Genomic DNA, 22,492 nt, shown 5'->3' with positions numbered 1-22,492 from the left:
GACCAGGCCTTAGTGTCTAAGGGTGTGTTTACATTGTAATTAAAAACCTGCAGCTGGCCCACGTCAGCTGGCTTGGGCTCACTGGGCTCGGGCTAAGGAGCTGTTTAATTGTGGGGCAGATGTTTGGGCTCGGGCTAGAGCCCAGGCTCTGGGGCCCTGCAAGGGGGAGGCACTACCAAAAATCTTACAATTAACCTATCTGCATCTTTAGATACCTAAATACATTTACAATCTGACCCAAAGTCTCTCTGGTTAATCTAGGACAATGTCCATATTGCTCCAAATAGAATAGAAATATACTGGACCAAATTTTGGCACTCTCTGGTTTTCTCCCCAAAAAGGTGATATTATTATTAATTTGTATTATCGTAGTGATTAGGTACACTTATAAGCTGCAAAAACAACATTATTTATGCACCTATGTGAGGGCTACTATTGGTATAATGGATTTAGGTCAAGTTGCATATATATCCTAAAACGTGCAGATCATGTTCCTTGATCACTGATATACAATCTAAGAAACCAAAAGAGGTTTGAATTCAATACCACTGAAATATAAAGAAGACATTTCATTAACTGGACTGCAGTCTTTGCTTGTCGGTCTTGAGGATTTAGGCCCCGAGCCTGCAAATATGTACATATATTTAACTTTAAACCCATGCGTATGTATTTGCAGGATCACTGTCTTTATTGTGAAATTATCCACAGGAGGCCTCTGATAATGTTACCTGAGTGCATTACAAACTTACTGGGGAAAATTATAGATTCTAGTAAAGCAAATTTCATATTACTGCCTCCCTTTGTTTCTCTTGCCTGTTGAAGTCAGGAAGGGACTGTCTGATATTAGATTAACAAAGAGAAGGTTCAGGGTGACTTGATTGCAGTCTATAAATATCTACATGGTGAACAAATATTTAATAATGGTGTCTTCAATCTAGCAGAGAAAGGTATAACATGAGCCAATGACTGGATGTTGAAGCTAAACAAATTCAGATGGAAATAATTCATGAAGTTGTACTCTAGAAATTATTTTGAGGCAGTTCTATGACCTGTGTTATACAGAAGTTCAGACTAGATGATCACAATGGTCCCTTCTGGCCTCGGAATCTATGAATCCGTATTGGTTGGGGCCCCAGTGTGCTAGTGGAATACAAATAGTCAGTCATAGTAATAGCTATTAAAAAGAGCTATACCCATTGCAAAACATTATGTAACTCAGATTTCATTTACTGTGCTTTCCCTCTTTACATAAACTTCTCTCAGTTTACCATGATGACTGAAGCAATACTGTCAATATCATTTCTTCAAACACATAAATTGTTAATTTCATCAAATTGAGTGACAATATATATTTTGGGAAAAACATATTCAACATAGGCTTATCCCTCTGGTAAATCACAAACATTTGGGGAATGTCCAGACTACCCTTTAAAATATTGTTAACTATCTTGTGTCAATAGGCAATTAACACACGACTAAAAGGAATACAAACACAACAAATCTAAGTGCTGTCTTGGACACTTAAAAGTGAGATTTCCAAACATACTGAGCATTGGCCTAATCTGCTCAACAGAGATAGGCTATGTCTACAGTAGAGAGTTCACAGCGGCACAGCTGTACCGATGCAGCTGTGCCCCGGTAAAATCTCTTGTATAGCCGCTCTATGCCAATAGGAGACAGCTCTCCCATCGACATAATTAAACCACCCCCAACGAGTTGGTGTAACTTATATCTCTTAAGGGTGTGTTTTTTTCAGACCCCTGAGCAACATAAGTTATATCAACATAACTGGTAGTGCAGACATAGCCTTAGGAAATTTAAGGAAGTTGTAAAGAAGGGAATTACATCACTTCAGTTGAGCAGAGTCTGCCAATACTTTAGTATGAACGTGCCCGGCAGCCCTGCTGGACCAATACCCTTAATCAAGATTGAGATCCTTCAATCTTTTCTTGGGCAAAACTCCCATTGTTTTCATAGATTTGCCCAAGTAAGATATGCAGGACACTGTCGTAACTTATAGTTAAATTTATACACTGTTATTTTTCATCTGTACTTTAGTGTAGTACTGAGGGGGTGAAAACATTATCTATTACATTCTTTACAGGTACTGGGGGTGGGGGGGAAGATTAGTTGTAATTATATCCTGAAGCCCTTGAACAATATTATATCAGACACACAGTTGCTGCAAATATGTTTACTATATTCACACATAAACCAGTAGGGGCCCCCAGTTATCTAAATAAATACACACAGTAGTTTTATCTCATTAATTTTCTATGAAATGATTTATTTTGGAGGAATGGCAGTATGGAATTGTGTTCCCACTTCTTCTCTGTGTACAGGAACCTTTCTTTGACATGGGAAATACATGCTTTAGTTTTCAAATTTTGCATCTATTGCATGGCAAGTGTAATAACAAATAAAGTCACTTTTTTCACATTCAATCACTATTTTATTGCAGCAGTTTCATCCATTTAGGGGCCCCAGGGTTAAACTGTTGCATTATATTGCTTTTGTAATACAGACTTACATCCAGAGTGTCTAGTTATCCAGTACCATGGGTCTTGAACCCTGGTCCAGAGGGCTCATTGGAGCTAGCAGATTCCAATCTGCAAAGTTTTGACAGAATAGGAGCTGAACTCAGCCAGAGGACCCCAGTCCTGGGAGCTGATCAGCAGAACACTGAGAGCCCTGACTGGTCCACAGCCTACTTAAACCCAGTACAGGAATAGGAAGTTGTCTATGTAAGTGGGATCCATCTTGCTTTGGAATGTGTGCCTTGTGCTTCCTGCTCCCATGGCTTGACTTTCTGGTATCCTGAACTGGCCCGACTCTGGTTATCAATCCATGGTTAATCTCCCAATTTTGTGTCCTGCTTCTGATCTCCTGGTGACTCTCAGTTTTACCCCCTGGCCTGTTTCAGACTCTGACCTCCCAATATCTAACCTGGCCCAACTCCTGCTTTGACCACTAGGTCAGACTGCCCACATTCTCAAGCACAGATTAGAAGTGTGTTAACATAGTGTTTAAATACAATGTAACAGAGTCTGGTGGCACCTTAAAGACTAACAGATTTATTTGGGCATAAGCTTTCGTGAGTAAAAACCTCACTTCTGTTAGTCTTTAAGGTGCCACCAGACTCTGTTGTTTTTGTAGATACAGACTAACACGGCTACCCCCTGATACTTAAATACAATGTAGGCATTCAAACCTAGGGTTCCCTAACACAGGTCAGGTGACTCAAGTCCACTAACCCAGGCCTTACGTTGCAGTGTAGACATGCCCATAGTCTTCAACTTGACCTTCTAACTTGTGTGTAAACTACAAACTGCTAAGATTTTTGCCTCATGCTAGTTACTGTGTGTTAGCTAACATGAGGTAAGAACACACCTTTTTTTCTCGTGAAGGTACACCCAAGATCTTGTATCTCAGCTGTCCTACATTCTCATCCCTCTTTTGAGTCATTTCACTTGCTAAGGCGTAAAGTTGGTCTAAAAGTGAAGCCGACATAGCTATGTTGGTTGGGGGTGTGAAAAAACCAAGCCCCTGACCAACATTGCTATGCCAATCTATCCGCCAGTGTAGACACAGCTATGTTGATGGAAGAATGTTTCTGTTGTTGTAGCTACCATTGTTCAGGTAGGTAGTGTTCCTACAGCGACGGAAAAACCTCTTCTGTCAGCGGCTGTGTCTACACTATGGGGTGATGCCTGCACAGCTACGGTGAGGTAGCTATGCCAGTATAGCGTCCATAGCATGACATACCCTTATGGTCCTGCCAAATTGCCAGAAAGTCCTGCTGTGTGAGAATGCTTCTCAGCCCCTGTACTGCTGGGATCATTCAATTTTCTCAGACTGGTGTGATGTTCTTCTCCTCAGTCTGTGTATGTTATAGCTAGAAGGAGCTCAAGTGTTATGGGTTGTATGAGCAGTGTTCCCATGCAGCTGGGATAAGACAGAATGAGATAGAAGAAGTGCTAAGAGGCAGAAGATACAAAAGAAAGGGGGAGAAGAAAAAGAAATAAGAAGGGAATAACCATTTAGGGAAGCCCTCATTCTTTTATCTGAAGAAGAAGCTGAGTTTGTCCTTTGGCGAAGCATTAGGTAAAAGCAGGAAACAATATTTTTTTAAATATACAAAATGCACTCATCTGCCTTGAAGACTAACTCTATAACAAGTTTGAAGTTTACAAATTGACCATTTCTTGGAGTTATGTGAGCCCAAAAGTGTTTTGACTTTTATAAATGGATGGATTTGTGTTTAATTTTGTTTTTTCACTTGTGTAACTCAAAAATGACTCGAGTTTGTTAAAACATTTCAGAGTAATTCACCCATGGGCAAAATTCTCAGAAATAATTCTGCTTAAAATGAAATGTTTTGAAGAAGTATCGAGTGTGTAAAAAAAGGGGTTTAGATTTTATATTCCTGGAAATCAAAAAGAGCAAATTTCAGTTTCGGATTGTATTAAATAGTGTTAGTTAATTTTTAAACAAAGAAATAGGCTTTTATCCTTTTGTAATCTTATTTAAAAAGTTTTTAATTTTCAGCCAAACCTTTATAGCTCACATTTCAAAGGGACAAGTCAGAAGCAGTGTGGTATCGTGAAATGTACTTTTTTTCCTAGTGTAAAAGTTGTTAGTTCAATATCACTTGAAATACAGAAGCCAGGAAAGGAAATGTAAATGTAAAGCCTCAATTCAGTTTACTAAAGTGAGAGTCTACATTGGTTAGTCAAATGGTGAGTGGTAAAGATGTATCTGCTAGGAGCCAAGTATCCCATGAAGCCTAATTCTGGTTATAAAAGTGCAGTTTTCAAATCAGTGTGATCTCAATGCTGATCAATAAATAGAAATTCGATAGGACAGCTGAATTTGGAGAATACCGAACAGAGTTTGGGGTGTATTAGAGCACCTGACAGCTAGAATTAATCCACAGGACAGGGGTCTAGGGCATTATTGTTTGTTTTGCTTTTGTTGCTTACTCCATTTTGTATTGTATTTTACAACTGCCAGCTAATGAACTGTGCAATCTGTAAAACATTAATTCTGGTGTCAAGTCAGTTTTGTAAATAAGGACCAATGCCTCAGTTTAAAGGGAAAGAAAAATGTGGGGAAGGATATGGTAGCTTACATTGGGAAGCTGAAATATATGCTGTATATAGAACTGAAAATCTACCTTTAGCACAAGACTATATTATCACTGTATTTTTATTCACCCCATTGAGACTGCCTCGTCCAACTGGACAATAGTCTTTTAGGGTATTACAGCTGGACTATGGGTCTTGTTGAATTAGGACTCCCTCTTGCTAGCATTGTTAAATCAAGTATTCCCAAATCTTTACCTCCCAACAGTCCTGGGTTTCAGGGGCTGTCCCACTTTGAATCTCCAAACACCTGTTCCAGTTGAAGAGCAGTTTGCCCTAGGCCCCGGTCTGAGAGGGCCCCCAAACCAAGTGGCATTGTGACCTGGCACACAAGGTCACAACATCACTCAAAGTTTGGCCTGTCTGCCCCGCAGTCTCCACGTATGGAGGGCTGGATGGGTCAAATCTGATGGCGCTGAATCCCGCTTAACACATTTGAAATGGTGAGAAGTATGCTAAATTACTGAGTATGCCAAACTACAATAGAATGAAAAGTGCATGATAGGTAGGGCAACATGAAAAGATTAATTATAAACTCATGCTAATAACTGGTAGTCATGACTGCTGAGTGTTTTAGTAGTAGCTGCCTTTCTTTTATATCTAGTGATGCTAGATTCTTTGCAGCTACTTATAGACCAATATGGCACATTCCTTCTATACACTACAAAAATCCAGTTCTCTTAAAATCATCTCCAGCAGTTTTAATTTTATAAACTATTTTTGATTCCTTCTAGCTTTACTGATTTTTATTTCCAGTAAGTACAGACCCCAGTACTACATGCAGTGATTCAGCAATAAAATTATCAATGTAGTGGTGAGAGAAGAATTATTTTTTCTGGCCAAAATATCTGTTTATACATCTTAATAAAACAGGTCAATTCTGTACAGCTGTATCACATTATGTGCTCCTGTTCATCTTATTGTCTATCACCCCTAAACCTCTTTTTTAGTTCAGTTTTGTAACTGGCAGTCTTCTGTTTTATAGTTACAAATATGGTGAATTCCTCCTCCCCAAAAAAATCATCTTAACCCTAATGTCTAATATTGTCTCTGAAAATTGTCTCATTGTTTCCTTGTATTCTCCTATCTGTTGTTCTTTGTTTTATACTTAGCTTGTAAACTATATGGGACAGGGACTGTCTTTTGTATGTATAACATCTAGCACAACAGGGTCTTTATCCATGACTAGGACTCTTCAGTACTACGATAATACAAATAAATAAATAATAATAGTTACACCAGGCCTACAACATTTCCCTCACTAACAAAATGGTTGAGTTGATATGATCTTGCCATCAGTTTGACCTCTTTCTTATCCCATGATTCCACTACTTACTTTGGAATAGCTGACTGGTTCAGATAACATAACCAACTTGCATCTTTTTTGAGGTTCCAGAAAGTTAGCTTTGGTCCTGATTCTCCTGAAATACTAATCTTTTGGGAGTATTGTGATCAGCCCTCATTTAGCCTGCCTGTGCATGCTACATTCATAGGGTGAACATACATCCCGTTTTAGCCAGGACAGTCCCTTCTTTGAGCCCTCTCTCAGTTGTCCCAACTTTTTTGGCAAAACTGGGCATTTGTCCTTTTTGCTCTTGCCAACTGATCATCATGCACCAAATGCACAGTTTTGCCAAAAAAAAATGGGGTGCGACCTTCAGTAAGGAGCAGAGGAACATGCCGGGAAGAGGAGGGCAAGCAGAACGCCAGCCCTGTACAAGAGGGAGGGCTCTGGAGAGCAGCTTGGGCTGGGCCATCCCCACGTGGGTGGGCAGCAGGGGAGGCTCAGACCAGTCCCACACTTGGGGGGGGAGAGAGGGAGGCCTCGGACCTGCCCAGAGCGGGTGGCAGGGGGGCTCTGACCAGCCCCACATGTGGGTAGGCGGCAGGGGAGTTCAGGAGGGAGAGGTGGCCTCCGGCCGGCCCCATGTAGGTGGCAGAGAGGGCTGCGAGGGGGGGCAGCTTGCGCTAGAGGTTGGGGAGCCTCAGGCTAGCCCTGTGAGATGTCCCATTTTCCCTTTGGGAAAATATGGTCACCCTACATTCAGCAAGGAGCCACTGAAGAAATGCCATAGCGTGTAATGTGTGTCACTTCAGTTCTTTCTAATCAAGCAGGAAACACTGGAAATATTATAGAAGCTTGACCTTGTGAGACTTCTAGTCTAGCTGAAGTGGTTCTGAAAATCTTCCAAATGGTTAAGTGTATCTGTCTTTCCAGGTTTTCCCAAGGGTACTTACTATTTTGTTCTTAAGGGAGAGAGCACCTCATTGTCTTGTTTGCTCTAGGTTACATGGCATCACCACTAGATTAATAATGACAGGTTTCAGAGTAGCAGCTGTGTTAGTCTGTATCCGCAAAAAGAACAGGAGTACTTGTGGCATCTTAGAGACTAACAAATTTGTTAGATTAATAATGTTCTACATGGTAACTACTGTACTTAACGTTTGGTTTGCACTTACCCTTCTCTATCCTTGCGGTGCTTCCCCTGTTCCTCGTGAGCTCTGGTGTGCTTATCCGTGTCTTACATTCCTTGAAATTAATAGAACGGAACCGTGTTTTAAACAGAGATTGACTGGAGCTGCGAAAAGGGAGCTCTGGACTTTTAACCAGCCCAAAGCTGAGTGTGCTGGGGCCTGGGGGGTTGGCTCACGTGGAAGTTGTTCTTTCTGACCACGCTCCTTCCAGATCCCTGCAGCCTGGCCTGACAGGGGGTGAAGCCAGTGAACAAAGCAGGGCTCAGGAGCGAGGGGTTATTCCTCACAAGCCGCACGACACGAGAGGTGCGCACACAGCAGCCAAAGGCTCCGGCCTGAGGCGCTCACAGCCTGGGCACCGCGAGTCAAAGCGCCGCAGCCCCTGCCCGAGCGGGGAGCCCCGCGCTCGGCTCACCTGCCTGACCCCGCGGCGTCCCTGACTCCTCCCTGGCTCGGGGTGGGCGGGGGTGAGGTCTCCTGGCCGGGCTGGCCCCCGCCCCCGTCTGTGGAGGCGGGGAGTCGGGGCTCAGCCCTCAGCGCGATCGTGCCTGGCTCGGGCGGCGAGCGGGGCGAGGAGGGGAGCCGCTGCGGGCAGGTGAGAGCGCGCAGCGCCCGAGCGGAGCCGGGGACGAGGCAGACCGGGGTACGCGAGGGTGGCTGGGGGGCAGCGGGAAGCCTCTGTCACCGACTCCCAGCGGAAAGGGCCGTGCCTGGCCGCAGCCCCTTTCCCCGGGCACCAGCGGCTCCCGTGCCCCGCAGCCCCAGCGCAGGCTGGGCGCGCTGCTGGCCTGGGCACGGCTGCCCGGGGCGGGTGGGAGCTGCCTCGGTGGTCAGGGCACGGGGTGCTGTCTGCTGCCCGGGGTGCGGGGCGCGGCCGTGCTGCCCGGGGCGCTGCTGCCCGGGCGAAGGAAGGGGTTAGGCTGTGGGGCGCCTCAGCTCGTGGCTGTTGCCGGGAAGTTGCTCCCAGCTCCGAGTTGCTGTGCTCACTGGCTTTCTCTCCTTACCTCGGCATCTCCCCAAAGGCCAAGGGCGCGGAGTCCTCATCCCCCCCGCTACTTAGCACAAGACTCCCTATAAAATCATCTGACAAAAATGGGGAGTAGGGTGACCAGACAGGAAATGTGAAAAATCGGGATAGGGGGTGGGGGGGTTAATAGGAGCCTATATAAAAAAAGACCCCAAAATCAGGACTGTCCCTATAAAATCGGGACATCTGGTCACCCTAATGGGGAGGCTCCCCGGAACCGCTGTTAATTGCACCCTTGGTAGTATTGCTTCAGGAGAGCATCAACAGCAGGCTTTTGCCCTGAAGTGTCCCATTAGCATTGCTTCCCTGGGTCAGCTCCACCCGGACTGTAAAGGTGGGATTGCTAGTGTAGCCTGACGCTGGTGTTTCTACCATTGTTGTACATGGTATAGGGGTTAAAGGCTAGTAGCTACCTGGCCCCAGCTGTGCAGGAATGTAAGCTTTTGGGGGCAGAGCCTGCTCTGTGTGTTTGTACAGTCCATAGCACAATGGGACTCTGACAATAGAAATGTTAAATAAGAGTAATCAAGCTCTAATTTCTGCTGCCACTGGTGGAGCTGAATCTGTGATAGCAAGGAAAGCAGGGAGAATTTTAGGGGAAATAAAGTCAGTGCAAACCAGGCCTGTATCTCACTAACTTCCCCTTCTTGTTGTAAAGTCCTCTGGGCAGGAACTGTATTTTCATACCTGCTCTGCAGCTCATTGGTGATATTTATAGTAATAATGTACTGGGAGGTGTTGGCCCTGCCCTTAGATTTCAGATGAGTTCATGTGATCTGGTGCTGCTGGGAACACAGGTGGGGTTATCATGTATCTCAGAGGTGTGTGGGTGTGGAGTTGCATACTAAGCTGCCTGTTGGCTAGGGTTAGTGTGGGCATAATCTTAGCACCCTCGAACCGTGACCCTTTGGTGGAGATGGGGATGTGCCAACTTGTAGACACACATTCTTCAGCAGATTCCAGGGATTCCTGAAGTGGGGGGGACCTCTTGACTTCTTCATCTCCCTTTTATTCTATGAATTAACTTATTTTTGAGAAGGGGATTGTGCCTGCTTTGTGTGTGTTCACTTGCATAGGAAAGTCTTGGAAGACAATTTGCCCATTCATTCCTCTTCCAGTTAACCATGCGAATGATATGTTGTATGTGTTTGTATATGGTGACAGCTTTATAAAGAGGTCAGTGCTGCCTCTGGTGAATATGGACTAGCATCAACAGCTGGCTGAAGAACAATTTGTCACAGCTTTTACCTCTAGCCTATACTCCCCCTCCCCCCAACATGTAATTTTCTTGCTGTATGATCTGAATATTCTACCTTGCACAAAATATTTTTAAATGATCTTCGCTGCAGATAATGGAATAGTATTCAGAGGGAAGTAATGGAAGTCCATACTTGGAGATGCTTTTTTTTTTTTTTTTAACCTCAACACTTCCAGTGTGCTTGACTTGTACAAATATAGACGACATGGTCTCTCTCCCAAGGATTGTACAACATAAGACCTGGATCCTGCAAATGGATCTAGTGGGTCCTTAGGACTCCATATGGATATAAGGGTACACCTGAATGGTCAGTTGCCAGGATTAGTGTTGAAATCATACTCTGACAAATCAGTTCAATTATATGGAATAGCTGTACCATAGTTAAGGTTGTATTACAGAGTTCAGTTTAATAGGAGTGTTAAACCTTTATTTTGTAAAAATCTTATTTAAATGGCTAATGCCAAAACATAGAATATAAACTTTGAGCACAATTTGAATTTTTCAGGGTGGTTTGATTAAAAATGAATTAATAAAGAGAGAATAATATTTTAAAAATCACCCCTTTTAGCAATTTTTCACTGGATCATCTCATGCAAAACCCAGAATAGCTTCCCTAAAGCATGGAATGTGTGACAGCCAGATGTGCTGAATTGTTGATATAATTGATAGACAGGCATATGAGGTCACTATTCAAAAGTTTTGTGATAAACTGCAAATTTGATTACATTGGGTATTTATTGCTTTTCGGTATCTGTTGGAGATGGAAATGAAAGCCTTATAGAGAGTTAGAGTGTGTTATCAGTATTGTTGCAGGCAATGTGAAAGTAGAAAAGAATGCACTATCTTTCCCCTTAGGTTCTTATTTCCGTTCTTTTAGGGTTTTGGGTGGATAGGATGTGTTGTGTTGCAGTCGTTACTGCCACTAAACTTAACTATTGCTTGCTAATTTAGGCTGAAGGGCAGAATTTCAGGAAGTATAGGTTTTTTTTATTTTCACATGTATATTATCCACTTGTAGGTTACTGCTGAAAGGCTTTGTGGGAAAAGTATAGTTTAAGGAGTGATATAAAGTCAGACTGACTGAATACAAAGAGATACTGAGTAAGGCGCAATCTTGCATTAGTTAGTGCAATGGACTAGGTGAGTTAATAATTTTCTTTATCTCTAATTATAATTTTTTATTTACAGTAAACTCTACCATGACAACAAAGCATTCAATGGTGTTTGTTTCTACATTTCCCCCGAAGTTAGGATTAATTGTTTTTCTTAAATCTTTCCCAGATATGGTGTTTTCAGTTTTGTGGTGTTTTGTTTTCCTGGAATCTTGGCTTTTGGTTAAAAAGTCTGCTTTGGAAGAAAACACTTGTAATTGTTTTTCAGTAATGAAAGGTGATATGTTTTTGTTCTGAGAAATGTCAAGATGTCTGCTATCAATGAATGTATATCTTAGAAGGAGTCCTTGTGGCACCTTAGAGACTAACAAATTTATTTGGGCATAAGCTTTCGTGGGCTATAACTCACTTCATCAGATGCATGTACTCCATGCAGCTAATGACGTGGGTTATAGCCCACGAAAGTTTATGCCCAATAAATTTGTTAGTCTCTAAGGTGCCGCAAGGACTCCTTGTTATTTTTGCTGATACAGATTAACACGGCTACCACTCTGAAACCTATCTTAGAAGGAACATTCAGCAAGGTTATAATTACCTGTGCAGTTAAGTATAAGATGTTTAACATTTAGTGTAAAAATAGAATGTAATATTCTCAAAATGTAGTATCTAAGAACCCACAAATAACTTGAAAATATTTAGTGTGCTGCTATGTATGCGTAATGTGAACAAACATATTTTGAACTATCTAGAATTTTATCTCTATAAAGTGGCTTAGAAATGGTTTTTGAAGAGAGTTTATCTTTCAGATTACTTCTTACGTTTGGTGTTTGTGTAGTTCTGCACACACTTCAGTGGTTTCTGATAAAGGAAATGGTAGTATCTTCTTCATGGCTTAATTTTTTTCATATTTCTAAGATTCAGAAAAGTTCTGCAAGAGTTGCTGTGTGTTTGTTTAGTTAAAAAGTTTCTTTCTGGGATACATGCTCAAGGGATCGATCCAAGGGAATATGAAATGTTACTTGAGCGTCAGTGCAATGCAAACTCTATAAAACAGTAATCTAAAATAGATTACAGTAATGTAAAAAGTAACAATGGAAATGGAAGAGTAATGAGTCATCCTCACTAGCACAGCCAGGAAAAATATATTATGCACAAACTTGTGGTGATTACCGATGAGGTGTTCTATCTATGGATGTGCATTGCATTTATCTGCTTACAATAGATGTTCTTATTCTCCATGACAGATTAGCTCCTTTTTTTTTAATACAATACCTATTTTTTGTTAGTCTAATAAATGGTATAATCATTTATACTATCCAAATTAATTCCTAGCAAAGCAGCACATATCATATCTATTATGTGTGTTATTAGATTATCAGACTTGCACTATCATTGTTCCTGACATTGCACTTGTGTGGGTGTGACGGGATCCCCGGGGTGCAGCTTGAGGCCGTGGGACCACTGTATCCCCTGAACTCTCCAGCCTGGGCTGTCTCTCACAATCCTTTGCTAGTGACAAGCAGCAAACCGCTCCAGGTTGTTATCACTCAGCACAACAGCATGTAGACCCCCACATCCAGTTGCTAGATTGCATGAATGTTCCCAGAGCCACTCATGAATCACACAGAGAAAGGCACCAGCCAAATCCCCACAGCTACCAGCCTTGTACCTCAGGAATATACAATCTTGCACTGCTCAAGATGAGCAGTGCAAGCTTATTAATTGGTTCACCACTTCATCGATGGAAAGTGGATATATACAAGCCTTTGTAAACATGAGCAGATTTACAAAACACTTCAGGCAAGCTCACTGGTAAAGATAAACAGTAAAACAAGTTTATTGACTGCAAAAGATGGATTTAAAGTGATTATAAGTGATAGGCAAAAAGTCAGAGTGGTTACCAAAATAAAATAAAATCATGCGGTCTGCACTCTCAACCCTATTAGACTGGGCGACATCTAGATTAAGCAGTTTTCTCATCCCAATATTACAGTTCATAGAACACAGATTTTACCCTTGAAACCTGGGCCAGTCTCCTCTGTTGGAGTCTTCAGTCTCTCAGTGTCCTTGCTGTTTGCAGCAGAGGTGGGGGAAAGGAGAAAAGGCCAAGCATGGGGCCACTGTGTTCTGTTTTATACCCTTAGTCCATGTGCTTTTGGAGAACACAAGTCCAGGCATGTCTGGTGGGCATTGCTGGTGGGCATCACCCGGCAAGGTTGAGCAATTCCCCTTGTGTGACCTTGTGCAAGTGAGTCATTGCATTGTAGCTCTCTTGCTGGACAATAGCTGTTGATAGTTTGACACCTGCCTGGGCGTTGGTTATCCCCCTGGTTATTGTCTTTGGGGAGCTAGTATCTGGGCACTTCCCAAACCCACAGCATATTTTAGTGACAGCCATAAAACACAATTCTCACAATTTCATATGCATTAATGATATATATATATATATATATATATATATATATGGATGGAACTGTGTGTGTCAGCAGATCATAACCTTTCCCATCATACCTTACAAGGCATGCTTAATATGCAATATCACAGTTATATATACAAATGATGAATGTGGGGGGGGTCAGAGCGCTCCACTGGCATGCAGTGTGTCACAGTGGGTTTCCCTTTACAATGGACATATGGAAGAAATGGAACTTAACTCTCTAAGGCAGTGGTGGCCAACCTGTGGCTCCGGAGCCATATGCGGCTCTTCAGAAGTTAATGTGCGGCTCCTTGTATAGGCACCGACTCTGGGGCTGAAGCTACAGGCACCAACTTTCCAATGTGCCAGGGGGTGCTCACTGCTCAACCTCTTGCTCTGCCACAGGCCCTGCCCCACTCCACCACCCCTTCCTGCCCTCTCCCCTGAGCCTGCCATGCCCTCGCTCCTCCCCCTCCCCCCTGGAGCCTCCTGCACGCCACAAAACAGCTGATGGGGAGGGAGGGGGAGGCACTGATCAGCGGTGGGCGGAAGGTGCTGGGAGAGGGGCGGGGGAGCTGATGTGGGGGCTGCTGATGTGTAACTGTGGCTCTTTGGCAATGTACATTGGTAAATTCTGGCTCCTTCTCAGGCTCAGGTTGTCCACCCCTGCTCTAAGGTATGTCTATGGTACGTTTTCAAACCTGTGGCAGCAAGTCTCAGAGCCTGGGTGTACAGATGTGGGGTTGCACTACATCGTTAAAACCAGCAGGTAGACATTATGACTCAGGCTGGTACTTGGGTTCTGAAGTTCACCCTTCTCCTCAGGCCCCAAAACCTCTTTGAGACTTGCTGTTGCAGGTTTAAAAACATAATATAAACATACCCTAATAGGTGGCTTCCTCAAAACTGGGCCATGGATGCAATCAATATCATTTCTGTGCAGTCCTAGAAGTTTACCTCAATAGCAGGATGAAACATAATTTTATGGTGAATAAGAGTATAATGTGTATTCCAATTCCTACCCACACTATATAGCTAAAAGTGGATCTTTTGGGGAACAGGGTTAAAGTTAGTTTGCCTGGAGGCTGCGATGTCATCTGGAATGTAATGGTGAAATGGCATGACCTCTGACTTGAATACTTAACCCTTTGGTCATAGAGCAACATGAGATAAATGTTTTTACAAACTGGTAGCAAGCCAATTAGTTAGCGTAGGCCACAAAGTTAAGCTTCCGTGCCCCTCCTGTTTTCTGTTCTTACTATGGAAACAAGCTGTTTGTATTGTAAACTGATCAAATATGTCAAGGCTAGGAACCTGCAGAAACCTGTAATTTAAAATGGTGTACAACAATTTGAAAACAAGGATTTCATAATTGAAACACTAGCAAAACTTTAATTGTAGTGTCTTTACTATGTAATGTTGTGACAGTAGATGACAAGAAGAATCTTTTCATTACAAAAAGAATAAGTTCCTCTTTAAATAATATTACTATTATTATTTGTATTATTTTAGCACGTAGGAACCCTAGGTTCATATAACATCAAATGATCTGTTCTGTCAACGTTCTAGACTTATTTTTTAAACTAATTTTGTAATTTAATGCTTTCAGTAGGAATTGCACTCCAGCTTCACATAAGACTGTTATATGATATGCAAAAACCTACATGGTATTAATGTTGTGAAGTCAAACTCTCACAGTTAGTAAATGAAAGGATCAGGTTGTGTTAGCAAAGTTAATTTGTCCATAAAAATGTATAATATACACTGGTATATTAGTGAATAGTGAAATATACACTAACAGCCTACTAATTAAAAAAATGCTACATATGTAATATGGCCATGCTAATATAGTTATTGAAACCTTAACATCTGCATTTCCTGACTTTTTGGATGCTTTTTAAAATTCATATACAAACACGAGTCCTACAATTAGACCAGGGGTAAGCAACCTTTCAGAAGTGGTGTGCCGAGTCTTCATTGATTCACTTTAATTTAAGATTTCGCGTGCTGGTAATACATTTTAACGTTTTTTAGACGGTCTCTCTCTATAAGTCTATATTATATAACTAAACTATTGTTGTATGTAAAGTAAATGTTTCAAAATGTTTAAGAAGCTTCATTTAAAATTAAATTAAAATGCTGATCTTACGCCGCCAGCCTGCTCAGCCTGCTGCCAGCCTGGGGTTCTGTTTACCTAGGCCAGCAGTGGGCTGAGCGGGGCCTGTGGCCAGGACACCGGCTGGCAAGGGGCCGGGACCCCAGACCTGGGGGGGTTCAGGGATCAGGGCAGAGGGCTGGGTGTGTGTGTGGGGGTGCAGGACAGAAGGCTGGGTATGTGTGTGGGGGTTCAGGGGTCAGGGCAGAGGACACTGGGGACGTGGGGGGGGTTCAGGGCAGAAGACTGGGTGTGTGGGGGAGTTCAGAGGTCAGGGCAAATGGCAGTGGGTGTGGGGGGGGTTCAGGGGTTAGGGCAGAGGGCTGGGGTGTAGGGCAGGAGGCTGGGTGGGGGGGTTCAGGGGTCAGGGCAGAGGGCTAGGGGTGCAGGGCAGAAGGCTGGGGGGGTTCAAGGGTCAGGGCAGAGGGCTGGGTGTGTGTGTGGAGGTGCGGGGCAGAAGGCTGGGTGTATGTGGGGGTTCAGGGCAGAGGGCTGGGGTGCTCGGCTCGTGGGAGTGCTCCCAGCCTCCTGCCCTGAGCGGCTCGTGGCAGGGGGCTGGAAGGGATATGCCCTGTTCCACCCCCTTCTCCAAGGCCCCGTCCCTACCTCTTCTCTGCCTCCTCTACAGAACAACGAACACGCTGCCACTCGTCCCCCTCCCTCTCGCAAGGGCCATCAGCAAATCGGCGGCAGGGAGGAGGAGGGGCAGGAAAGCACCATGCTGGGGAAAGAAGTGGGGGAGGGGGGAAGCTTGGCTGCTGCAGGACCAAGCTTCTGCCTCCTGCCCCTGCAGGGGAGAGCGGTGGGCAGGGGGGGGGCTGAGTGGGGCTGAGGACCGGGACTGCAGCAGGCAGCAGCATGCCACTCGAAATTGGCTTGCATGCTGTAGGTTGCTGACCCCTGAATTAGACTATTTGCACATGTAAGCCTTTGCAGGATCAGGGTCTTTACCTACAGTATATTACTGCATTTTTTTTCTTCTTAAATATAGGAGAAGAGTTTGGTAGAGAACCCTTCCAGTTGCACTGTGGAGCTGTGCAATGTTTGCGAACTGGCAATAACACAACAAAAACCTAATAGAAATATTTTACTGCACTTGTGCACAAGTGAATGCACTTAAAATGTTACAATATTTTTTTCAAAGTTTCCAGATTATATGTTTCTTATTGAGGACTAACTATAAATCAAGTTTGAACTTCTAAAAGTTAAGGCATGTTGAGGTACTTGTTCATGTAAGTTTATATAGTACTAGAAGGGAGAAAGTAATTTCTCCTCATCCTGTAAATGGAAGTGATTGAAAATATTTTGCTCACAAATTCCAGAAACCTTTGGACTGAAGTCAAGCATTGGAAGCTTCAGCCCAAAAGCGTTTTTCAGAAAGTTATGAGTGGGGTTTACAATGAAAATTGAGGTGTAACTTGTTTGCTAACTGTAAAATGTACAAAAAGTTTATTATAATGTATGTTATGGGTCCATCACATGAGAATTTGGGAAACTGAAAAGGAGAGAATAAAGAGCTAATCTAAAAACATATATGAGAGTCTGTGTTTAGTCTCGGCTCTTTATGAGCTGAGGGGTGAAAACATTATTTACTGATACCTCTTGTACTGTGGTTACCTGACAACTAATATTGATAAATGACACGTTCAGTGTATTGTTAAGTTTTTGTGGTTTATTGATGCAGCCTGGCTTAAAATCAGTTCCGAATTTTTGAACTTTGCCATGAAGTTAAAGTGTAATATTAAGGAAGTACCCTGTGTTCTTTTTCTTAGAAGTTAGCCAAAAGTAGAAATTGGCTTAGTTTCACTCTATACACCATTGTATTTTACCAGTCTGGCTTCTAAATCCATTACCATAGAGATAATGACATAATAGTAATGTCTAGTCCTTCCAGCCAGTATTGTGACAGAAATTTTAAAATAGGCCCCTAATACTAGGCACATTATGAGCCTGAGTCTGAAAAGTGCTGAGTGTTTCAGGATCTTACATGGTGTATGAGAGTGGATTTTCTAGGCCAACAGCATTTGCATTATGTTTTAGATCAGGGGTTCTCAAACAGGGGGTTGGGACCCCTTAGAGGGCACAGGTTATTACATGGGGGGGGGGGGTTTGTGAGCTGTCAGCCTCCATCCCAAACCCCGCTTTGCCGCCAGCATTTATAATGGTGTTAAATATATTAAATTTTTTTTTTTTAATTTATAAGGGGGATTCACACTCAGAGGCTTGCTATGTGAAAGGGGTCACCAGTACAAAAGTTTGAGAATCACTGGTGTAGATGAAGATCTTCAGCAAAGCACTGACTTTTCATGAAGAAAAGTATCCTAATGAAAGCGGAGCTCCTGAGCTGCCTGGACATGTTCACAAAGATCCTATTCTCATGTAACGTAACCACTGTTGTATTGAATAGATTTTCTCAGTCTAAAAAACCTGGAGAATTAATACACAGTAACGTTACGTTATTTGTCAGTTATGTGTGGTCTATAAATAACATAGTGAAGCATAAAAACACAGAAATAAAAAATTATGGCCCTCTACTCCTCCATTCACAGACATACACTTCATTACTAGGACCACCGCCATGCATCTTTGACAGCACACTACACCCTTAACTTTGTCCCAGCAGGGATGCCAGACTCCAAATGTGAGTGAACAGGATTTTCTAGAACTGTGCAGAAAGGATAATGATCTGTTTGGTGGTGGTAGGGAGTTTAGATAAAGGATTAGTGGAAAGCTGGCATCCCTATTAGAGCAGAGTTAAGGTTATGGTGTATTGTCTCTGGTATATGGTGGTTGTCACTGAATGGGATCTTTGGATTTGTGATTACGGAGAACAGTTTGAAACCCTTAACTGACAACTACTAGCCTGAACACTGATCCTACTAGCGTGGGTGAATAGTACCTGTGCTGTAATGTCCAAAGACTATGCCCTTCCTTCCCCAAAGCTATGCATCCTGCAATTTAAAGTGACAGTGTGTACTGTATATAATTGTAACATTTTCAGTCATTTTGTCTATGTAATATATTTGAAAAATTGTAAATACTACAGCAGGTAGTAAAATATTTTAGTACATTCAAAGCACTGCACCAGAATTTGTCCGATAATATTTTCACCAGCTAGTTTGACAAGCGGCAGAGCTCGATGAATACTGTGAAAAAAGCATATGTTGAATTATTATTCTACATCAATGCTGATAAAATTCTTCAGATAATTTGTTGATTACTATTTGATTAACCCAGTTTAATTTATTTCCTTATTTATTGCCCACTGTCTATTAGGGGCTTTCCAGACAGGTGAGAAGGCACAGTGCCTTGGAGCTCGCACCCTAAGGATCTCTCTTGGTCTTATATTCCACATCATTTCTGTCTTTCCTACCATAGATCGTGGTGTATCTTTTCCTATCTTTTGTCTTCAGTGTCCTATTTCTCACTTTCTTCTGACTCCTTCGTCTTCCCCTCCCCAACACATTAATTACATTCTTTACTTCCTCCCCTATTTTTCTTTTCTTCTCCCCCAAATCATACTTTTAATGTCACGCTTTTCTTTTCTAATTTATCCCATCATTTCTCCCTGCCTTTCTTCCACCCACTCACACCCATCCAGGCATAAGGCTTGGAAATCGGGTTAGACACTTACAGCTGGAGGACTAAACGTACTAGCTGCAGACTGGTATTAAAGATGGGGAATATTGTTATCCAGGTGCAACACTCAGGTGGGAAATTAATCCCAGTTGCTGGGGTTCTTGTCAGGGTGCTGATCATGCTCTCTAGATCTGCTCAAGGAAGGGAGGAATGCAGGCAACTGCCATTCCCACCCCCATTCTGAACTCTGCAGAGGTTTCCGCTGGGGGAAGGGATGTGCAGTCCAAGAGGATGAAAATTGTCCCTCCTGAGACCTGTGGAAATTAGTTTGAAAACAATAAGAACAAAAACATACCTCAAGGCTTTAGTAACTTTTCAGAGCTGTCCTGTCCCAGGAGGAAATCTGCCAGGGGCAGAAGCACAGACCTCCTGCAGTCTCCAGACTTGCTCGGTGCTACACACACATGCTGATGTGTGTGGTGATTTCCTCCAATGGAGTTTCCTTCCAGGGGTGTTTCTGTGGGAGGCCAAGGTACTGTCCCTGTATCATTTTTGATGACTTGCATCTTTTTGGCAAGTGGGTGTCTGATAAATTTAAAGTCTGTCCTGCCAGGAAGCATTTTTCTTTCTGGAGAAAGAGCATTCTTTCTCTGTGATTTCTCCCGGCCCCTGCTTTCTGAACATAGTGTGGACTTTAGAGCCGGAGCTCCAACTTGCAACATCCATACTGCTATTTTTGACGCACTAGCTCAAGCTCCACTAGCGTGAGCCTGTCTTCCCAGGCTGGGAGGCTTGCTCCCATCTGCAGTGTAGACATACCCTAGGAGGCTGAGTGGGAAAAGGGGGACTGTGGTACTCTTATCCCAGCTCTTGTGTCTGAATCAATATCCTCAATGAACGGTTCTCTTGCCTACCTTTGCTGCTTATCCTCACACTGCAGAAAAATTAACAAGATTCCTGTCAGGTTCACTGATGCCAACAGATTTTCAGTAACAATAGTGAGAACCAACAGTGGTTGGTTTCCCGTCTGTGGCATGTTGGTAAAGCAATAAGTAGCAGCAGAGACACTGGGGCTGGCTGGCTGGCTGCAGACTCAGGAAGACAACACTTTATTGATTTACTGCTGTTTTAGGTTTCTTTCTTTTTTGAAAGCTTAGATCCTGTAGATGAAAATTTACTGGAAAATGTTTCCTATTCGCCTCAGGTGAAGGGATTTTTCTAACCCCAAAAGAGATTGTCGGGTTACTATTTATGTTGCCATAAGTGGCAAATATTACTTGCCCATGGAATAATTATTTCAGACATGTTCATCTGAGCAGATTAACAAACTTCAGAATATATTGTGACCTCAGCTGTGTGTTAGTGGAGATAAATCTAAATGGCAAAATTTTTCACTGTGGTTGAATATTGCAATAACAGTAGGACTGCCTGTGTAGAAGATTTAGTGAAGTGGTAGTCATGGAGTCCCCAGTGTTTGGGATTAGAGCCCAGTGAATTTGCTCTGACCTTGTACCATCTCTGCCAACAGGGTTGGCTGTCTCATTGAAGGAGTTTATCCAAATGTAGTTCTATTTTAAGTAGAATGGAATGGATGATGAAACCCACAGCCGAACATTTAAAATACACTTTAAATATTTAGTTTTTTCACATGTGCCTCTAACTAAGCATTGAATCCACTGTATTTGAATTGCATTGTTCCATTATTTGTCCTGCTGAGACACACTATTCAATTTAGAATGTAAACCTTAATTTCAGATGTGGTGTAATAAGGGTGCCTTTTTCATGTCCACTTATTTTGTAACATTTCTTGTTGTACTAGAAGGCAAATGTAGCATTCCGTTCTGTCCTGGGGGAAAGTGATGGTGAGACTCTCTGCAAAGTGCTTTCATTTAAAAGACAAAAACTCAATGTGGTTGGTTACACCAGAAGATGTCTGAGTCATTAGCACATTCACTGACTTCTACAGGGTCCCCCATGCTCTGCCATGCAGGAATGCTAAAAGTCATTAATATTCAGATAGCCCCATGACACTCAAAGATCTGGGCATGACAGAGTCCAGAATGCAGGAATTTAGTAATCCTCAATTTTACATTAGACACATTCACCATTCTAATAATGCCTAAACATAGAATTAAAAACTATAAGTACAGATACTATAACAATGAAAATGTGACTAGTTGGTTAAAAATGGCAATGTCCATAAATCCAGTATTAAAACACACACACACCTTTCCCAGAAAATAGTTATCAGCAAGAAGCAACCATTTGGAAAGTTTTAGCACTTTTTGAGCTATCTTAGGACAAGAAGTCTTAAAAATCTGTTTAAAGTAGAAAAGTATACACATGTGAACATACACACTTATTACCCTCATGTTAATACAAACATGGATGAACAGATTTTGCTTAGTTTCAAAGTAAAAAGGCACCATATGCAAAAGTGATAAAGTTTGAGCTTTACTTGGGGGGGGGGGGGAGGCTACTTTCAGTGATGAGAACCTTGTACTAGCTGCATTAAGGGCTCAGCATGGGTATAGCAAATGTGGCTATATGCAGTCATTTTTAGGACTGGGGCATTAGTTAGCAGTGTTACTCACATGGGAAAAATGTTACACCTGTGCTCTCCAGGTTGCTCCAGCAGCAAGAGCCTTTATTTCTGAATACAAATCTGGGGGTTAGTTTAGCACTATCAAGCTTTGTGCAAGACTTGACTAACCTACCTGACACTAATCTGAGGGTTTACAGCCTAGTCTACAATAGAAAAGGTTTGCCGGTTTAACCATACCGGCATAGCGATACCGACAAACTCTGCTACTCTAGACACAGATTATACTAGCATAAAAGCATTTCTGCTGGTATAGTTTATACCAGTTTTGTAAGTGAAATAAGCTATACCAGCAAAAGCACTCTTATGCCAATATAACTGTCTACACAAGGGCTTTTGCTGGTATAGGAATGTTAGGGGGAGAATGACACTCCTAACTGACATTTTTATGGTGGCAAAAGTTTCTAGTGTAAATCTGACCTAAGCCACTAGCCAAGGTGAAAAATACCTATGCAGGCACTGTCCCGTAATTTAAAGAAATAAAACAATGTGTACCATTTACAATAGACTGAATGAAAATGTTACCATTAATGACTATCTATGTAATGCCCTTTTATTGTTTATTATTTGTAATTGGTTACCTGTCTTGCTATATATTCCTTTCTTTCAGGCATCACTCCACTTGCTCTCTTATTTCCTATTATAGATCATGGTGTATCTTTTCCTGAATTTTTTAAATTGTCTATATCCAAAATTTGGACTGCTTTACTTCTACCAGCATAGT

At 42.4% G+C, this 22,492-nt stretch overlaps 1 protein-coding gene and 1 long non-coding RNA gene across 6 annotated transcripts in view; one reads left to right on the top strand and one right to left on the bottom strand.

The window, feature by feature from the left end:
- The window catches only part of LOC117884219, a 56,118-nt gene extending 48,122 nt beyond the window's left edge, over window positions 1-7,996 (bottom strand). For both annotated transcript variants that reach the window (XR_004647524.1, XR_004647523.1), the window contains exon 1: window positions 7,605-7,996. This is a non-coding gene — a long non-coding RNA (uncharacterized LOC117884219). The remainder of the gene's footprint in view (window positions 1-7,604) is intronic.
- CGNL1 (cingulin like 1) overlaps window positions 7,908-22,492 on the top strand; it is a 124,668-nt gene continuing 110,083 nt past the window's right edge. For 3 of the 4 annotated variants that reach the window (XM_034784433.1, XM_034784432.1, XM_034784430.1), the window contains exon 1: window positions 8,086-8,214. The gene's annotated coding sequence lies outside the window, so the exon portion shown is untranslated. Of the gene's footprint in view, window positions 7,926-8,085; window positions 8,215-22,492 lie in introns of those variants that run through there. The other variant, XM_034784431.1, reaches the window with a different exon arrangement.

This window comes from Trachemys scripta, chromosome 10 (genome assembly GCF_013100865.1).
Source record: "Trachemys scripta elegans isolate TJP31775 chromosome 10, CAS_Tse_1.0, whole genome shotgun sequence".
Lineage (NCBI taxonomy): Eukaryota > Metazoa > Chordata > Testudines > Emydidae > Trachemys > Trachemys scripta.
This window is presented reverse-complemented; position numbering and strand designations above follow the sequence as displayed.